This window comes from Apus apus, chromosome 1 (assembly GCF_020740795.1).
Source record: "Apus apus isolate bApuApu2 chromosome 1, bApuApu2.pri.cur, whole genome shotgun sequence".
Lineage (NCBI taxonomy): Eukaryota > Metazoa > Chordata > Aves > Apodiformes > Apodidae > Apus > Apus apus.
The window spans coordinates 153,154,382-153,175,286 of NC_067282.1; the positions used below are offsets into that span (position 1 = coordinate 153,154,382).

The 20,905-nt window shown below is 39.6% G+C and overlaps 1 protein-coding gene across 1 annotated transcript in view; it reads left to right on the top strand.

Moving 5' to 3' along the window:
• Positions 1 to 543: 543 nt before the first annotated feature.
• Positions 544 to 20,905, top strand: part of GRAP2 (GRB2 related adaptor protein 2) — a 39,672-nt gene continuing 19,310 nt past the window's right edge. The window contains exon 1 of the mRNA XM_051627975.1: positions 544 to 601. The gene's annotated coding sequence lies outside the window, so the exon portion shown is untranslated. The remainder of the gene's footprint in view (positions 602 to 20,905) is intronic.

Here is a 20,905-nt window from a genome sequence, read left to right on the forward strand (position 1 = left end):
CCCATGGGCTCTGTCACATCCAATGGGATGTGTGGCAGGAGAGGTGCTCCAAAAGTTCAGATGCTGATCACTTATGACCACCACTGTCAGCCCATATTACAGAAGAGGGCACATTTTAGGAGAACTTGGACAGCTTGCTCCCAGCGGTCACTACTCATGTCCAAAGCCAGTGCTTTCCAGACAGATACACTAAATAGCTGACCGTTGAGCAAGTTATGGGGTGCCCCAGTGCATGACATGTGGCTGGAGCAGCAAACAGCTGGAGAATTCAGAGCAGCTGTAACCCTTGCAGTAAGAGAATAAACCACACTAAGCTGAGTCCCACACCCAGCTTGGTAAGCTGCCGTGCCTGTGAGTTCCTGCTTGGTTTGTGGTTTGCACCCTGCTGCCTTGATTGGCTGTGCCTCACAACAGAGAGGCAAAGACAGCGTGGTGAAGATTTGTGTGTCCCCCATGCCTCTGCAGTCTTTGGCACTTGCTAAGCAATTGTACTGAAGACAGGAGGCAAGTTGGTTATCTTGTTACGAGACCCGTACCATTCCCCACTGCCTTGTCTCAACACAGATCCTGAAACAGCAGAGCGCAACCACCTGCCTCAAAGGTACAGATCTGCTCAGCTGCTTGCTTTCTTTCACTATGAAGTTTGAAAGGTAGATGCATTGGCTAAATTAGCATCACATTTTCTGCAGAGTTAAACAAGTAGGCCTTAGCTGCAAGGCTCAAGATTTATTAAATTTTCATTTCCACCGCAGGTGCATCAAGATTTATTCCTTGTCTATGGGGGATCAAGACTGTGCTCAGAAGGAGGGTAGTTATTGGAACAGAGCAAAGAAAATAATACATGGGGAAATTTTTTAATTTTTTTTCCACTCAGAAGCACAAAGCAAAGAGATATCCAGATTTCCCAGAAACTTTGAGGTTGTTCTGACAGACATCCAACTATTGTGTCTCTGAGACACTCAGTGTGATGGTACCGATAGGGGCAAGATGCCTAGAAAGAAAAATGCTTCTAGCAACTCTGGATCTTTCATCATTGACCCTCCTTTTGGTGTATCCTGTGGAATGCAGTGGAGTTTCAAAGGGCCAGGCATGAATGTAATTTCTCAATTGTTTTTTAATGTGTTTTTTTAAAGTTTATTGATGACCTGCAAGTGTAATATTCAGTATTTTCACAAGATGTTTCTTTAGAATGGAGAGCTATAGAGCCGCATGGCAAAGTCTGTGTGTGTTTCATGTGTGTTTGTGTGCATAGAGAAAGTCCAGAATGCTTTACTTGTCTTGCAGTTAACCTGCAAGTGAAAGGGCATCAGTCTCCAAGGTATGATTTCTTAGCTCCCTACCAGCACAAAATTTTCTTAGAAAAAATAAAAATAAAAATCTAAACTCTCTTCAGCAGCAGGAGAATCTCTCACATTTATATTTGTCTGGAGAAGAAAGGTTTTATAATGACTGAGATTTTAGTAATTGGACATGGCAGGAGGAGCTGGGTTTTGGGACAGGAAAGAGATTCCCCCCAGTTACATTTTGACATAGAAGGCTGTAGCTGATGCAGCTAGCAATGTCAGTCATTCATTTGCAAGTGGAAGGAGAGAGAGGCCCATGCTTTAGCCTCTGCTCCAGGTTTCTGGATAGGACATAAACCCTGGCTATGATAGGATGAGGAAACGAGCTGGGAAAAAGATGTGGAGAAAATATGTTCCTGTAGTAGCACCGCACTTAAAAAAATACTCTTGGTGTCCCAGTGAAGCAATTGTCCTTCCCTATGTAGTGATATTTACTTTTATTTCTCACAGATAAGAGGTTAAACATAAAATAGCACTGTGTGTCATTCCCATTTTTACCAAGAAAGCAGAATAACCTGGAGATGGATGAATAGGCAGTGTGAAATATAGGCATCTAAATTAAGCTTAGTTTTATTGTCTGTGTTTTGAAGCTGGTTTCACTGCCTTCAGCAAGCACTTTCTAAAATTGTTAAAACTGAGGGATCTGCCTGAACAAAACAAAAACTGGTCTTTTACAAGGCATAATTTTGTACAATTCCCAGAAAATCAGGACTGCTGCTCAACTTAGCTGTCTGTCCTGATCTCTTATACTCTCACATTAGTTTGCAGGAAGTGCAGCCTGTCTGCAAGCTTGATTGTTTTGTTGTTTTGGGGTTCTTTTATGTTCTAGCAATTACTCTAATAAAATACATGGCTTTTCTTTTCAAACTTTGTCGTCCTTTACCTAATCACTCAGAATTTCTTTTTATTTCCCCACACTTACCTTCTACGCTTGCAACCATTTGCCAGTCCTCTGCTGTTTTGGTGATTCAAGAGGAACAGCCGTGAGGATGTAGTGCCCTCCGTACAATGTTGTACTTTGTCCTCCCCTTCAATTTGCATCTGGACAGCAGCTCTCTCTGGCCACAAGCAATATCTGAAAGTTTGGCAGGCAAGAGGTTGCTATTAAGTCACAGGTCTGGAACTACTGCTGTAGGCAGTCTTTTTTTATTATTTTTACTGCCTGACTTAATGAAAATTATCTTCATTCTCTACACTATGTTTCTTCTCTTAAGAGTATTTTCGCTTGAAACTCTCCACTTAGTGGAACTGTAAGATATACACCATAAAATGAACTCACTGTCCCTGTCCATGCCAGGGGGCTGGAACTAGATAATCTTTAAGGTCCTTTCCAAGCCAAACTATTCTATGATCATTATATGGTTATATGATAAGTACAGGCTCTGCTATAGTCAGAAGGGCTGACCCACTGTGGCTGAGAAAATGCCCTATGTTTTACCAGTAATGAAGTATTGCTATCAACACTTGATATGTCTATGTCTTTAGAGCTCGTTTTAGTTTCTTAATTTTTACAATATAATAGGCCTTGTCTATCTTTCTCCCTTCTCTTCAGAGTCTGGTTTTGGTTTAAGAGGAACGTAGTTATTCTGTCTTCTTTCAGTTCCCCAAATTGCTATACACAATATAATGACTGTCACACACCTGATCTGAAGCTCAGGCTGGCTGCAAGCCATATTCCAGTCAGTGTAAATGGTATCTGTAAATCTCTTAACATCCATTTAAAAAATCTTTATTTTGCAGCTCCCTTGAAGAAGACTTCTTAGTCTTCTCAGCTTAGTTTTCCACCAGTCTTTGTACTTTTGTGCAGCAGCCAAGGAAGCATATTACCATCAGGGATTACATGTTACTAACCTTGCCTTCCCTGTATAAATCTTTCATCTTAATTAACTTTTTTTTTTTTTAAATGGGCATTTTGCCCATTTGCCCCTAAAATAGCTGAGTATGAATGCTCCCATTTTCTAATTGTAATCAGACCCACATACCTGAATGTAATGACACTGAGATGACAGAAGCACTAAAGCTGCACTAGCTTGATTAACTTGACAACTTGACTTCTGAGAATGCAGATTTATGGCTTTCAGTTTTCCATTCCATTTAAGTATCTCCATGTATGGCTACATGGTACATTTTAAATGTGCCCTGCAGTACAGAGAGGTGAAGTGACTTGCCCAGGGATGAACAGCAAATCTTTAGCTGAGTTGGGTTTAGAAACAGGATTATTGGTCTTCTTTCCTCATCACTAGACAACCCTGCCCTGTTTCTGCATTTTATAGTGACAGTTCAATTTTAAATTCAGTTTCAAATAAGCAGTTTTCTAATAGAGGGACAAATGAGAGAGAGACTTGGACAAACGTGTAGAATTGGAAGTGATACTAGCTAGGCTAACAAGTGTACATACTCCAGTCTTCATGCTTCAAGGTACAAACCCATCCTCATGATCTAGCCATTCTGGTGGGTTGATGCTTTACTCAGATGCTTCTGATGTTTGGTCACTACTGTCCCAAACTTGTCAGGCGTACTCAACTGGGTAACCTGTCTGAGAGAAGGGGCATCTTGTTTTTCTTTTGGCTTTAGCCCAGAAAACTGTCTAGGAAGTTTAGTTACTGAAAATACTGTTTCTAGAAGGTTTTCAAATAGATGAGAATAAAAAAAAGAAGTGATCTTGGAAAGGTTTGAGCTCTTCCTGTGGCATTAAATATTTTAAACTGTTCTGTTGATTAAAGAACTGTGCTAGAGTACCATTTAAATAACGTCTAAGCCGGGGAGGCTAACTTTTGAGGAATAAGATTGCCAAGAATGGACATATTATCCTGGCACTAAGATCACAGATCAGGACTGCAAAATACTACGAGATGAAAGAAAATGACCGGAATGCCTAAATGAACAGTACGCACAAATACATGTTGAAATTCTTGTTTCCCGCTCTTGAAGGTCCAAGATTCATCCTTTCTCCCCCTTCCCAATTCTATGACAATTTTTCATACAACTCTATCTTTTTGGAGCAGTGTGCAGTACTAATTACATGACATTTTTTTCCCTGAGCCACTGTAAGCCTCGCAATCTCTAGATTTTCCTTTATAGCTCACCAATATTTTATTATCTCATCATGACAAATCCACCAGTAACTCTTTGAGTACAAACTTTAATCCTCAGAGATTAGAGAATCCTCAGAGAATCCTCAGGCATTCCTTTTTTCTTAAAAAACAAAACAGAAATGAAAAACAAACCACAAAAAAACTATCTACATAAATAACATAATGTTTCCAGGTCATAGCCACTTGAAGCTACAGCTCAGTTCTGGTAGAGGAGAAACACTCCACAATGCTGTAATATAAACAGAGACTATCTTAGGATGTGGACAAACTTCTAAAATAGTCTGTGTGCATAACTGTGCCTAGTAATTGTTTTTCATGCAGAAGTGTATAGCATATGAATATAAGATACTGGAGGCATTCTGTCTGTTTGTGCACGGCATGTGCTGTACATCAGATATTCATCTGTCACGTCCAGTGCACCACCCAAATAGGGGTCAAATGACAGTGATTCTTAGAGAGGTGACCAAACCCTCTATTAACCAGGTGTGCAGACCTCTACACGGAGGTGGAAGAAGTGCTTTCTAACTCCAACAGGGTGATTAGTTTACAGTTTCCAGTTGTACTATCAAGTTCCAAACTGTATTATCCTTACACTGACAGAAATTCTGCTACTGTCGAACCATTATGTGCTCAGATTCTCCTCCTTTCTTGGTAATCCTAATAGTGTAACAGATCTCTAAGATTAAATCTATCAAAGCAAACAAAAATTCTCCCGATTTAGTCTACTGTCAAAGAGCACTTAATCTAGTCTGAAAGTACTTTCCCATCTTGAACAGAAGGTGAATCTTAACTCATTGCAGACATCAAGTAGTTTGGCATTCTTGGTAGAAGAAGATGAATAGGCGTATAATATTACATTGCTGAAAATTGTATAGCTGTAGTCATAATCATGTCATTACCTTCAGCAGAGGGCCTGTAAGGCACTTGCATCCCTTGCCTACTGTTTTGATATATTGTGTATTGCTCTCTCCTGTATCCCAAGTAATTATACCTATACTATATGACTAAATGGTTTAATGCTATTTTCTCCTTTTTACTTTAACAAGCCCATTCACTAGTCAAAGCCCCTGAATGTCTTTGTTGTCAGATTAGCTTTAGATGATGTTCAAGAAGTATTTTTCCTTTCCCACGACATCACAAGAAGGCAGCTCTCAGTGGGGCTGACACAGCTGCTCACAGAGTTCTATCATTCATAGAATCATAGGACTATTCAGGTTGGAAAAGACCCTTCAAAGCAACAGCTGCTTCCTTCTGCTTCCAACAGAAGTGAAGCCAAGTGTCCCTATTGAAAGATGGTGGAGGTTCTGTTGTCTACTGAGTATCCTGGTGTGAAGTGATGAACATTTTGAAAGGACCATTCTGGCTCTGGGCAGCTCAAGTATTTTGAATGTTCCATTTGCAGCATCACCTGAAGGAATAAATTAAGTGCCAGGGCTTTCTTTAAGGGAATTTTTTTATAAGTATCACAGAGTTTGAAAAATCTTCATATGGTGTCAAACAGTTTTGTTATCTTTAAGCAGAACAAAAATCTGGATTAATCCAATATCAAGGCTATAGAAACAAAAGAAGATCAAACCCAAAGCATCAAGTTTCTTAAAGAACCCATATTTTAAAAGAATTTTACTTAATATATTAATTAATAAGCTTACTTGTAACTTCTCATTAAATTTATTATGTGTCCTTAGAGTTAGTGCTGTGATTCTTAATGCACACCCTGTTTCTTATACATAGCAAAACAACTGAGTCCTCATTTTAAATGCAAAACTCAGTTTAGCTGTAAGTACACAGACATGAAAAGTATCTCCATAGTATATACTAATTAATTTTATTTTTATCTTTTAGCTGGTTTTCAACACTGTTCTGATTTGCTTCTCTTGACTGTTGAGGTCACTGTGGGAAACGGGGTTGAAGCACTGTAGGATGATGTCTGCAGAAATTAATCATTCAGTAATAACTGCAACTGCAGAATGGGCTTAGAAATATTTTCTTAAATCTCCAGGGCTTCTGAGGGTCAGCTCTTTAAGCATCCTGGGCTTTATTGCTAATTAGCTCTTTTAAAGAAAGCCTTCAACTGACTTTCAGACTCTTGACTCTGGATGCTCTGCACTGACAGAGGTTATGTCTTCATTGCCAAAAACAAACAGTGCTTTAATATTCAAGTGGTTTACTTCAGGTGTATTCCTTGGTGTGGAATCCCAGGGAAGAGAAAGTACAAGTGATTTTATGGCAATGTGGCTAGCTGTGCTCAATAGAATACACCTGCCTGGAAGGCACCTCAAACAGCAAGTCAAGGTCATAAATCCATTAGGAATTTACTATGCAGCAGCTGTCTTTATTTTACAATACAAAACAAAAATAAACAACTAAACACATTGGCTCTTGAGGTGAAGAAAACCCAGGCTTCAGAAAGCTGTCATTCTAAAGAGAAAGGTAAGTGAAATGTGGGAAGTAGAAGGGAAGAAAGATGAAGGGTTTGTTTGTACGAAGAGCTCTCCCAGTGCTGTTGTACCAAGGTAGTTGTTTCAGGACAGTAGTTTGGGAAGCCACTGGTCCTCCAGAATAAGAGTTGCTTTTTCTGACTTGATTTCCAGCTCTTTGGTAGTGCCTTAAAGTTCCCCACACCTGCTTTTATCTGTGTTATTACTGTCTCACTAAATCACCAGGGGTACCACTCTCAGCTGAAGGATTCCTCTCCTTTCCTCTCCACAGCAAGCTAAAGAGCTATTACTGTTCATTGTACACCATAACTTACTGAGACACTGGCAATGGTAGCACACTTGTAGCTACTGCTTTGAGTCTTCTAAGCACTTTGTGATTTCATCTGGTAATATAGGGGAGATTACTAAGAAAACCCTCAGTGCTTCAGGAGGTGGTGTTAGCTTCTCAGAGAGAGGATCAAGCCCTTTTCTCTGAGTCAGTACCTGATGATATGCCCTAACACATTGCCCATGGTCATCAATTATCCTTCAGGTAATTGCATATGTCTAAAGGTGCTTGCCCTCATAGCCCAGGCACATTTCGGTTTACCTTCTGCACATCTGACATTTTGATTTTAATGGGCAGTTGTTTCTTCTGCTCCTAACCTGCTGTGCACTGCTGAAAAGCACTGGAGGATGGAATTTGTTGTTAGGTGAAGGGATACAACAGAGTCAGGGAAAGCAGCAGCCAAACTGGAGGTACCCTCCAGGGGAGAACTGGGGTCAAAGGACACAGTCATCCTATTTTAACATTCAGGCTTACCAGCTCAGCTAACCCACACCAGAAGTGTTATTCTCAGTGAGGCTGCAGAAAAAGAAAAAAGAAAAAAAAAAAGAAAAAAAAAAAAAAAAAGAGCTCATAATAGGGCTTCTTAATTAAAGTGCTAGGCAGTTTTAGCCAGACAAGCGAAAGGAGCAGCTGTAATCCTTTAAAACACACCAGGGAGAAACTACAGCATTGTGTGGCCCCTGCCCAGCACTGCTGCATCCCCCTCTGATGAAGCCTATCAGGATACCAGAAATACAATGTGAGTCTGAATTTATTATTTGTGAAAGACATTGTGAATCTCTTGGGGTTAACAGTGGTTATTTTCTTAATGAATTACTGCTGTTTTGAACAGTTTCTTTTTGGTATGTTTAGTTTTACTTTTTTTATTTGAGATTTTTTTTGGTTGTTTTTAGCTTTCAAGCTGGATGTTCTTTTGAAATGTTTTTCTCCTATTCAGACTAAACAATCCTGGCATGACATTTTTAAAAAGTGCTGGTTTGAACGCATTAACTATGCTATCTCAGATGCCTAATTGATTTGAGCTTTGGAAAAGCTGAGCATCTACCTCTTCCTTGACCAGCTGCAGAGATGAGCAAAGTCCAACCACTTCCAGACAGAGCAATCAGGAAAACAGTATCCCCAGATTCAGTGAATGCTTTTGGAATTTGGAGGATTAGCTTCTTTTACAAAGACAATCACTTTATTTAATATAATGTTTTTGTAAATCTAAACAAAAAAACAAGGCTCATCTTCAAGACAGAAGGGACAATCATTAATCAATTATAGCAAGATATGCAATGGTAATGAATCCGAACATTGCAGTTCCTTAAATCTGATAGCAATTAAGTAGGTATGAGTAGAAGAAACTGATAGAAAATGGAATAGAACATGGAAGTGCAGTGAGCGTAAGCTTTTGGTGTTGGGTTTTTTTTCATATGGAAGAGGAATTGCAGCATTGAACATCAATTTGAATAAAGTTCAGCCCATTTATCATACAAGTAATCACACTACTCCCTATTTTAAGGGGTTAAATCTTGTAGAAGTGCATGGGCCTTTTTAAAGTCTTCCAAGTAATTCTTGCCATTGGCAGGTTTCTCACTGCAGAGCCCTTACCACATTCACAGTGCATCTTGAAGGGCAAGAACCGTATGGTCCCTACAGTTTGAAGCTCTCACAACTTTATTTTACAGACTTTCTAGGGTATATAGAAGAGGAACCCCTTCTTGAAGGCTATTTGAGGTACATGACATACAGCATCTTGCAGAGTCTAGCCTGGTAATATTTTTCCACAGTGTTTAGCCAAGTAATTTATTGTTTCAAACATTCAGGAATTTTCTACTTCTTTCCTCTTTTGCTTTTTTTTTCATTCTATCTATGAATAAGTAATTTTTTTTAAGTTACATAATGAGGGTGTTAAGCACATAGAAGTCAGGAAATAATTATTGTAATGCTAGCCTTGTTTTAGTGTGTGTTTTCATAATAAGCAGATGTATGATTGGAGTCTATTACTGAAGTCAATATCTTCTTCTAAAAAATGTTTAATAATCTTCTAGGATGCATATTGAAAAGAAATCTCAAATCCTTTAATGCAGATCTTCTACCTGAATTATTTTCCATATGTCTTTGATCTAGACATGCACATAATTCATATCGTTGCCTGAATGAGACTGATCTTCCATTAGAGTAGTCACTGTAGAAAAATCAGGTTACTTTCTCATCTTGTATAATTTCAACATTAACCCTGCCATGAGCAGGGGCCTGAACTGGATGATTTTCACAGATCCCTTTAAATGTAATTATTATATGATTCTATAAGCAGTCGTAACCCACTGGTTTGTCCCAAGTTGCACCATATAAAGGAATATCATTTGCTTCAGATAGTGTGCCTAATGAATAGGAAGGACAGTGGAAGGGTAAGAAAAAGAGATGTAGCAGAAACACAATAACCAATCCAATAGACTATTAAAATCATACCAAATCCCTGGATTTTTGGGATTTTTTTCCTTTCAACTCTTTTTCATTAGGTGATTCCTAGATGATAACACTGCTGTCAGCGCAGCTCAGTCATTTTCAGGAGCATAACTTTAGGAACAACCATGCATGATGTTTTATCGTGTTATGGAAGAAATAGCATGTTGTCCTCCCCTCATAAACCGTAAGGTAGTTTTGAATGCAACAGCTGGCTTCTTTAAATGTATACACACCCATTTTTCAGCCCAAGAGCAAAGTTGAGGTAAAACAATTTTGTTTTCACTGTTAAGTGAGCTGATGGGACCAAAGCCAATTCTCAGGGCATCTGTGAACTGGTTTGTAGCTGTTGTAGATCATGTTGTGCCTCTACCCTGATTACCTATGCTAGGGTATCCTCAGCACATCCAGAGTTCTCACTGCTACTCAAGACACTAGTGGGTTCCACAGAGTCCTTTTGTGTGGAAACTCTCCTCATTTCATCACCAGTTCCAATGGCTGCTAGACTTTTATGTACCTCAAGGAGTGTGCCTTAGAGTGGACTCACTAATAACAATTAGATTTCCATCTCATTCCTTTTTAACTTCTTTACAAAACCCATAAAAGTGTAAGAATCCATTTTCTCCAAATTTTTAAACCAGAATTTCACTTGCTTCTTTATTTAACAGGACAGAATCTGTAAAGACTAGGCCCAGTGTTTAGGCTTTCAGATAATGAAGCATATGAGACCTAATATGAATACAAATGTCATGAATGTGCACTTTTGTTTCCATTAAAGCAATTTTACTTGGAGATTTAAGAACAGCCATTCAGTGGTTTGTATGCAAACCATGACACTGAGAAAAAAATGACTGAAAGTGAGGGAGACAATGTCCATTCTACATTCGCTCACCAAGGTTAATTGAGTGTGGTATCAATAACTTGCAGAAGATAGGAAGGGAGGAGGATCTGCAGTGTTTTAGGCAGTAAGCAAATCTTAATAATTTAAAGGACACAGTAATTTGGGCATTTCAAAGATAATTTTTTAAAAATAATGCAGATTTTGGCAATGTTCTTTACCTATGCAACAGGCTGCTGGGCCATTGCTCTGGATGCAAACACAGTTTTAGCTCTGTGCAAAACCAAACCTAGCTGGTTTTAGCTTGAGATGAGATACCAGAGCTCTGCTTGCCCCACCCAAATGATATTTGATCTCCCCAAGAACTAGTTCTTGTGTGGCCCACTGATTCCACATTCAGAGAGACATTCTCCATCTTCAGTTTAAAGCATTGAGTCCTTGTGACCTAGCCTTGAGTATCTCATGAAGTATCTTTTTCTTTGCCTCTTCACTCTCAGAAAATATTTCCTATGAGGCATTTCACCAGGAACTTCGTCTCCACACCGATAGCTTATTTTATTTTTTTTCTTAAATGGGAGCTAAGTTAGTGTCTTTGTCCAGAATTTCAAACCCAAGTGTGTGAACTGAGTCCCTGAAGCCTCAGAGGTGAGCATGTACTTTAAAATGGATTGATCCTTAAAGCTGCTAAATATGCATGGATCAAACAGACTTCAGGGTGAGCAATAAGAAGTCAGACTCTCTGCACTTAAAACTGGAAATATGACTGGGATTCAAGGAGCATAGCGCTAGGCCAAGTCATACTTAGAGAGGCTGCTATGTATTACTTCATGGAAATCTTTAAGCTGATGGTTCACTGTTGATGGTCTTTGACTAGTGTATAAATTCCAGCTTCAACTGACACCTGGTCATGCTCTTGGGTGCTCCTGGTCACTCACATACACACCACACACACTACCATCTAAGTGCACACAGACCAGCTCATTCATAGTTGCTTGGAGTTGCATTTGCCAACAAAAACACAATGTAGGCATCACCTCTGTTCCTCCATTCAGGCATACTGCAAATTAACATTTTTCACTTCTAATGAGGTCCCTAGAGATACGTACATTCTCTCAGACATGTTCAGGCTGGCATGCAGCATACCTGCTCCTGTATGCGAGTAGAAAAGGCACTCCACACGGTGCAGGATTCACCCAGCCATGCATGTAACCCCCCATTACCACACACACATGCAGGGCCTGCTGTTTTCCATGTGTGTACTGGTGCAGATAATTTCAATCTCTTTCTTCCCACCCTGCTTAACATGCCAGTGCGGGTAGCACATTGAGATTAGAAATAAATGTAACAGAATTACTTCAGTCAACCTGAAATGCCAAATGACTCATTCCCACCCTTTGCACAGCATTCCCTTTTTGCCACGTGCAATCTATTGGATAGTCTGAAGGCTGTGTGGTTCCCTGCTGCAGGGCAGCAATCCATCACTTGGTCACGGAACAAGTGGGACCATGACCATCTTTGCAGGGTGTACAGGGGTTATGTAGTCAGGTTCCCATTAGCCTCGTTGCCAGGAAGGTGCCCACACTGTAGGAGCAGGAAACGTAGGATGTCAGGCCTGATCTACCTATAGGGACTTTCTGTGTTTAACTAGTCTGCACTTTAGATCAGTAACCGATATTCCTACATCAGGGTATGAACCTGGGTATTTTTATTCCAGATGATGAGAACTTTTTCCAATTTGATAGAACCCAATTTTGGGTTAAGATAAACAAGAACAAGTTGTTCATATGTTAGAGTAAAAATGTTTACATGTTAAATCATTCAGGAACTACTGCTGCACTTTAATTTCAAAGGTATCCTAATCCAAGTGAACTAAAAAATACATAGACAAACATGAAATATGTTCCACACTTCTACTTAAAATGGTATGATTGCTGTGCAGAGACAAATGCCAGGAATAGTAACAAGCTGGCATTCACATTTACCTTGTAATGAGATGAAAAGTTGGATTGACTGTTGGAGTTGCATCTTTAAATGCATAAATTATTGTAATTGGTTGCTTTTAAAACCCTTTCAGGAGCATTCCCAAATGCAGATGCACTTGGGCTGACTTAAATTTATAGAAAGGCTGTTTTGTAACACTTAGGCCTTGTAAAAGAGGTTCTTTGTTTAACTGGAAGTTGAGCCGTGAAGATCCATTAAGCAGAAAAAGCAAAGTCAATACAACACAGAGGCTCAGAAGGTAAATAGGCAAGTGGTGATCTCATGAATTACCACAGCAGTGCTCATTATACCACATGGCTGATACCACCAGTAGCATTTAAATTTCTCTGTCCTTACTTAAATGTGAAGTTTTATATACAAAGTATATTAGATTTTCTTCTTTGACAAAGGTGACTGTGAGCTGGAATTATATATAACATGTCCAAGGTAAGAGGGCTTTGAGCACCTAATTATCAGATTTCCTATGTTTATGGTTAGATTATCATAGCTAAATGTAAGTTGAAATGGAATATTATATTTCATTCCTTCATAAAAGCATGAGAGAAAAAATATATAAGGGACTTTTCAGTAAAAAAAACCCCACAACTTGTGCAGCTGAATGTGCTTCTGTACAACAACAGACTTATGGTTAAAAGGACAAAGAAATGTTACTTTTTCTTACTGAGCTAACTGTAGTTCTGCTTTTGTGCAAAATCTTTATCTGTTGGCACACAATGTAATTTCAGTACTAGAGTTCCAGGTTCTGTATAATTATCTGAGCTGCCAGGATTAATCTTACACAAAAATTACCAAGGAAAATAGAAGTTTCACCACTGATCTTGCTCTTCCCATTTTACACAAAATTTTATCAGCTGATAAAAGAAGGCCTGATCAAAGAAGCATGCAGTAGCTGATCTGAAACATAATTTTATGTACCCAGCAGTAGATACTAGCAGATTTTCATACCATTTTGTTCACATATCCCACTCAAATGTATTCCTATAAGGGAGAGTCCAATATAAAATTTAAAACTATTTTTACCAGGTTGGATTAATGCCTTAATGTAATGAATTCTCTAGCTTATGCTCTGCTCAGAAATACATGAATGATAGCCTTCTGTTGCATCTTGCATATTTTATATATGAAAAGAGGAGTTTAACTGCTGTGGAAATGAACCAAGGACACAAGGTGAATTTACTCCTACTTTAGTACAAGTATTTACAGGTTTTTTTCTAGGTATCTCTTTCACATTGTGAAATGCATGATTGTGTATAGGCAAAGGAATTTACCATCCTCATGCACATTCAGTGTGCATTCATATGCAGACCTCCATGAACAGCAGAATTGCTCAGCTCTTAGTTACAGTACAAGAGCTCAGATTTACATAACAGCATGTTGGATGCTATATGTTTTTTTTTAAATCTTCTGACAGTCAAAGCTGGAAATTATGAATCTTGAGTATTCTTTCCCATATTTAGACACCCAGATACAAGGAAAGCACGATGGAGTATCTGGATCTAATTGTAGACAATTTTATTGTCTATGGTTGGTTTGTTGACTGGCTGGTTTTAATCAAGTCTCATAGTACCAGACTCTTGATTCTGTTCTGACCCTTTGCTTTAGAAGGGACTTTTGTAAAGTTATTCCTTATAGGAAACATCTGAAATACAACATCACTCCTCATCTCAGTCCCTTGTATGATCAATTTGAGGATTACAACTCTCCACCCAACTTGCTCCTGGCAGAATGGTTCCCTGGAGCTGTTCACAGCTGGTATGATCCAGAGAGGCTCTGAAGGTACTTGTAATTATACCAAAGACTAGTTTTAGGAGAAGTAGTCCCAGATTTTCACCCCCTTGGTCCCTCTTGACTACAGTCTTTAACTAAGAGTAGATCTTCTCAGAGGATAAAGATGAGCTACACATGCATGAAAGCAGATGTACATACATAGGAGCAAATTCAGATGGGTACATTCTTGCCCTAGTTCTGATCTGTATCCATTAAGGCTGCAAGGAACCTTCAATATTAGCAAAAATATGCTAAATGCACGTGGTATGTTGATGCATTGATATGGTATATTGCCATAGTGGTCTGTCACAGCCCTAAACTCTGTGAATCTAGAAAGTGCAAGCTCTACCTTTACACAAAAGCAGATCCCTTGCATACATATGCACATGCACAGTGGGAACAAGATTGCTATTCTGATAACCCCACACTTACAGTGCAAACACATCAGCCAGTGCTGAAGCTTACCAAGAAAAGATGAGAAAAATTGAGAGGCAGTTAGCTAGATAAGGTATGAGGAGATTTTTTAAAAAGTATCACAGAAGGAAGTGGCTACATTTTTCATACTTTAGCTGTTTGTCTGGAGGGCTTGAGAAGGAACTGCTCAACAATTGTGCCAAAAGAGATGGTTCAAAGCAACGTCCCATCAGGCAGCATTCCTCAAGTGTCAGCTCTTTAGGAGCAGTCAGAGAAAATTCATTCTGTGGGAAGCAGTTAATGGAGCTGCATTACCGACCCCTTATTGCTCTGTCTGATAGAGAGACAGCAGGTTCACTTTGACAGCTCCAGAGCCCTGATCAGTTCAGATCAGGGGCACATTGTCTGTCTAGCTTAATCAGGCATGTTTAGATATATTTATCATGATTAGAGGGGTGTAGCACAGGGAGGGGAAAGAAATAGAGTGAGATTACTTTTCTGTACCTTCAAATGGAAGCTTAGCAAATCCCACTGAGTCACCAGGTGCTCATCAAAGTGAGAATTTAAATCCTGGCAAGGAATGTTTTGTTGAACACTCTAGCACTGGATTCAAAGAACTGAAAAAGAGTCTCTTAGAATTTCTCTTTCCTTTCTCCCTCTGCCACTTGCATGCAGCAAACAAGAAAATCAGTTGCTCATGCAGCCCATGTTCATTTAGGCTTCATAGGCAGGCAGCCCCTGCTTAGCTCACCTGTAGTTCAAATTCTAATAATGTTATGACAAAATTAGCTATTGTTATAATGGCCTAGATATCTGACTCCTCTATTCTTTCCATGTTTGTCTTTCAGGGATGCATAGTATACCATTGCAACAGCTTCTAGGACTTAGATACTTCTTAGCATTTAGAAGGGGTTATAATAAACAAATTGTAAAGACTGGGAAGAGGCTTCTTTTTTTAAAACAGTAGCTGCACTTTCCTCTCTGCTTCACCTGGCTGGCTTTTTTTGGGTTTGAACACTGTAAAGAAGAATTAGCCCAATGTATTATAAAGTCAGATGTGCAAAATTTGCTGCTGGTGTAACTGTCCCTTTGTAGCTCTTAGATGATATAAATGTAGGACAGGCTTGGAAAATGTGCTGTTATGAATAGCGTATTCTGCTCATCTTTTCCTGTGGTCTTCAGCATTCTTCGGGCTTGCAGATTCATCCAGCAAACTGCTGCTGTGTGGTGAACAGAGGCTTCCTTGACAGTGAGATGAGTCTTCTTTGGTCTCATCTGCTGATCCTTTAAAAGCAGTTCATGGGCCCAAGCTGAAATTCTCTGACGCAGAACACTACACAACACAGTAGGCATGCTTTGGCTATGTGTCCTCAGAGCAGCTGGCAACACAGAACCTGTAAGACAGTTGCTGCTGTCTGGACTCTTAGGCAGCAATGCAGCAGTTAAAGGAAATCTATGGAAATTCAGGAGAACTGTTTGGTAGAAAATAAGTCAAAGCTTCCCTTTCTCCACTGTAATCTGCTCCTTCTTCCTCTCCTAATCCAGTCAGTTCCGTGACAGTTCAGTTCTTGTGATCTTGTAATTGCTGTCAAGATGATAATCCGGGATGTCATGAGCATGGCTCAGAGTAATAACCCTACAAATGCAGGAGGTAGGGACTTAACTGATAAGATACAAAACACTGCTAGTGAGACACTAATAATTCACCAATCAGGAGTTGTGGGGTGGGGAAGCATAGAAGAGAAAGTTGAAAGTTGGCAGGTATGGAGGGATTTGGAAAAAATACTTAATATCATCATGTTTGCCAGTACTTCTTTAGAATAGGAAACTAGAGGATCATAGAAATACATTCCCAAAGAGAAAATCTCTCCGAAGTGCAGAAGTGCTCATTAGCCAGAATGGTAAGGGGATATCTTTGGAGATGAATTAGCAGAATGATGGGAAGGGCTGCATGAATCAAATAGCAAATTAACACTGTTGTTCAGGATTAAAACCACATCTCCTTGCATTAAATGGTGCTACATTGATGGTACCGGGCGGTTAACGTTGTACACTCTCCTTGTAGTACACATACCACTGTAGAACTAGAACAGTGCTTTTGCAGTTAGAGCTTATTCCTGTAAGAGAAATGGCTTCGCACCTTAAATTGAAATAGTTGTACCACATGTGCAAGCACAGTAGGCTGTAGTCATATCAGCTAAACTGAATGTGGTTTATGAGGGTGATGGTGACAAGACCCACACAAGAACAGCAATAACTATACAGGTGATGCTGTTGACTGAGCTGTTTGAAAATTCTAGGATATGATCAAACAGGACTGCTGCAGGTGAGCAGCAAGGTGCAGAGATTTCAAGACAATCTCTGCTAATGGGAAGCACAGCAGACGGGGACAGAGCTCTGCCCAGATCAGTTCGTGGAGCTTTGCAGAGAAGCTTTTATAGCACTGCCACTGCTCTGCTCTTAGTCCTGAAAAAAATAACTGCCCACTAATGACCTGTCACTATGGACAGCCTGAGCAACTGTTTGCAGAAGGCAAAGCAGTGAGGGAGGATGAATTGCTGGTTGTGGAGCATATCTGAATGTGGGGACAGGAATGGATGGGAGATCAGGAAAGACTAGACAGCTTCCATTCATAACGTTCAGCTTTATGTGAATTTACAGCCCTGATGCTCCTGAATCCAAGGATGCTGAGTTATTACTTGCAGCAAAATATAGCCATTGAAATCTCCCTTGTTTCCACACTTTGAATTCTCTTTCCCTTGTTGGCAATGTCACATTCTGGAGGCAAACTACTTAGGAACATGGGGAAGTAGTTTACATTCAGGACAAACAAAACCTAGCCACTTAATCTTTTGTATGTTATCAACCAAAGCAATTCAGAGTGAGCAAAATATTTTATTTATAAGTTTTATCAGAAATAACCTTTTTTTCCTTTTCTTCTCTTCCTTTTTTTTTTCCTTCTCCCTTTTGTTTTATTTCCGGCTGCTCCCATGCTTACCAGATAGAAACTAAATAGCAGATATGTTTGCAGGCACATCTATTTGGGGTCATTCACTTATATGTAAAATCAGGTGTAAATTTACCTGCATCAAGCTTTATAAATCCAGGTCTTCCTAGACTGTATCACGGCCATGGTCCAGCTATTTCATCTACATTGTGCCAGAAGTAGATGATGCCATAAAAAGACTGTAGCAGGTAGCTGGGGAATAACCTGTCTGCCAGTGTTGGGCTTTATCCAGGTGTCTAGTAGAGGTTTGCTAAATCACAGAAGCATGGAGTCTAACACCCTTCCCATAAAGTTGGTTTCCATTAATAAGGGATGAAGTATCTGGATGTTTCTTCGTCTTTTTCGCCATAGCTGTGGTACGTGTATTCTGAATGGTGTAGAGATTAATTGTGACAGGAAAGGAGTATGGAGAAGAAAGAAAAGAGAGTTAATTCCTATCCTATTTCTTTTCCTTTCTCATTGCTGGGGGCTTGTCACTGTTGAGTGTTCTGTTTATGGTACAGAAAGCCAGGTCCTTCATGGCTTGACATTAAATATATTTCATATTACCATGAAATAGTTCTGGATACCTAACAGGAATCCAGACAATGTTTTGTGATGTTGTCAGGCAGCAATCCTGAGTGAGGGTTCCCAGCAACATTCTTGCTGGGCAGTCCATTAGATCACATCATGGTAGAAACAGAGAAAATAGGTCATTATAAAGTGTAATGTGATGTCATTTGTCAGGCCATTCACGGAGCATGAGAATGAGCACAGCTTGAAACAGAGACTATGAGGATTTATGTCACACCTGCCTGTACAGAAGTTTATATTCTTGATGTGTATGTACAGTGACAGACACAGGTAAAACTTTTCATAACATGACAAGACCTACCTGCTGTCCTCTTCTCATGACCTCTTCTCACGTGCTTTCTGCACATGTGTATTTTTTCAGCAAAATATATTTGGGGTTATCACCTTCAGAGGGAATTCTTGTTGTTTCAACACCTCACTTCTTTGACTACTTCATAATTTACAGCCTACCTCTGTTTTAACTAACAGGTATTCGAGGGAACTTATTGCCTGCCAGAAGGGTGGTATGTGTGGGGACTGCCACTGCCTGCTGCTGGACCGATTGTCTTAGACTAGCACATCGCGGTGGTTTTGGGAGATGCCATGGCTCATAAGAAAGGATTAATTGGGTCAGGGTACAGTTGCACACAGCCAGTGATGCTGTGCCCAGGAGCAGCAGTTTGGGGAAGGAGGGTAAGAACAGGGCAAGTACATGGTCGAACATCTTTTGTTAGGACCTCCCAGATTCCAGCACTCCTGAGAATGAGCTCCTAGAGCTTATGTTATCAGAAAAAACTGGATAAAAGATTCCTTTTCACCTTTTTCATGGTTCTCATTATTTTCTGCATTGCTTTTGCATTTATCCCTCTGTAAATCTTTTTCCTAGGGTGAAGTTAGTCAGTTTAATTTGGTCCTTCCTTCTTCAGAAAATTTCCATTCCTTTGGTCATCCTTAATTACTATATCTCAGCTATTTATAATGCTACTGTCTTCATTTTTGAAATGGAGAGATGAGAACCAGCTGCTGTATTCAAGTTCCAAATATTCAAACAGGTGCCACAGGCATTTTTACGGTGATACGATGTTGCTTTCTGTTTGCTTCTCTATCACTCTCCTGACGTTTCCTAGCCTGACTTTTTTACTTCCACTGAGCTGACACTTTGATAGAACTACCCACAGCGACTCCAAGGTATCTTTCCTGAGTGGTTTTAAGTTCTTTGCTGCATTCATACAGTTACAGTTGTTTATTCCCATGTCCATTACTTTGCAGGAATCAGCACTGAGATTCATCTTGTGTTTCAACAGAATTTTGAAAAGAATCTGTGTTTCTTTGTGATTAAATTTAATTTGTATTACCCTGATTTTTTTTTTTCTCGTCGATAAGCTTTGTCACTTCGTTTTTTCCACATCACTTATGAGAATGTTGAACAGCTCATTGATGTTATTTCCTAACTTCTAACCAGTTGTTAATCCTCTATAGGACTTTCCCTCATTTTTTTTTGAGAGCTAAGACAGTTTTTAACAGTCTTCAGTGAGATACTTAATCAAAAAGGATTTAGAAATGCAAGTTCTATATCAAGTGATGACCTATATCCACATGCCCCTCAGCTCCTTCAAGGAACTCAATCCTGTGTTTGCACAATATGACTTCCCTCTACAAAAGCTATATGAAGGGCAATTGCTATGTCATTTCTGTCTTATGCCCAGCAATTCTTTTCTTCATTATTGTTTCTACACATTTCAGGCACACCAAAGTTACACCTCCTGCCTGTTGCATCCCCTCAAGATGCTTTTCAAACATTGTTTGCTGCTTTTTCTAGTACAGAGGCTGGATTAAGTTTTACACTGTATGCTCTGGTTTAATTGCTCAGCCTTTACTATTTAATATCAGATTAGATTTCAGTCAAGATTTCTAAAATAGTGAATCCTTGAATTTGCTCTTGTTCATTAACTGATTTTTCCTAAAACCTTTTCTTCCAATTCTTCAGTTCGACAGTTTTTCTGGCTCTTCTCTGCAAAGAAAGCCCCAGTGTGGGGACTTCCTTATATCCCTATGGAAGATGCATGGATGCAGAGAATTCATTTAGCTTTTGTGCTTCATTCTTATCTTCTTTGAGCACTGTTTTTACATCTCAATCTTATGTCAGCCCTACAGACACTCTGGCAGGCTTCCTGCTTCTGTTGTCTTTGAAAATATGTTACTACGTATTTTTATATCTCCAGCTATTTGTTCCCCAAGATACGCTTTTCAACGGACTTATGGTTTCTCTTTTAACTTACTAGGTTGTGCTCTTTTCTATTTTTCTTATTTGAGTTGAACTTGCATTTTTTGAGGGATGGTACCCTGCTTTATTCAGCCATTAAACCAGCCTGAGCTGAGGTAGCAGCAGAAGGTAGGTCCTTTTGAACGGACACCACCATTTTAAATATGCAGCGTACCAAAGATTTCCAATATTAGAGACTGATAATTGTCTGTGCCCGACTCTGTCCTGTTGCCTCTGCCTTTGTCCCCCATGCCCACTCCTGACTGTCCTCGTCCACACACGTGGACCTTGTCAGTGATGTGGCACACTGACACTGCAGGGAGGAGCCTGGTACAGGCTGAGTTCTTCTTCGCTTCCTTCCCTTAGATGGTAACGTGCCTCCTGCTTTCTAGCAAAGTGCCAGAGGAGAGG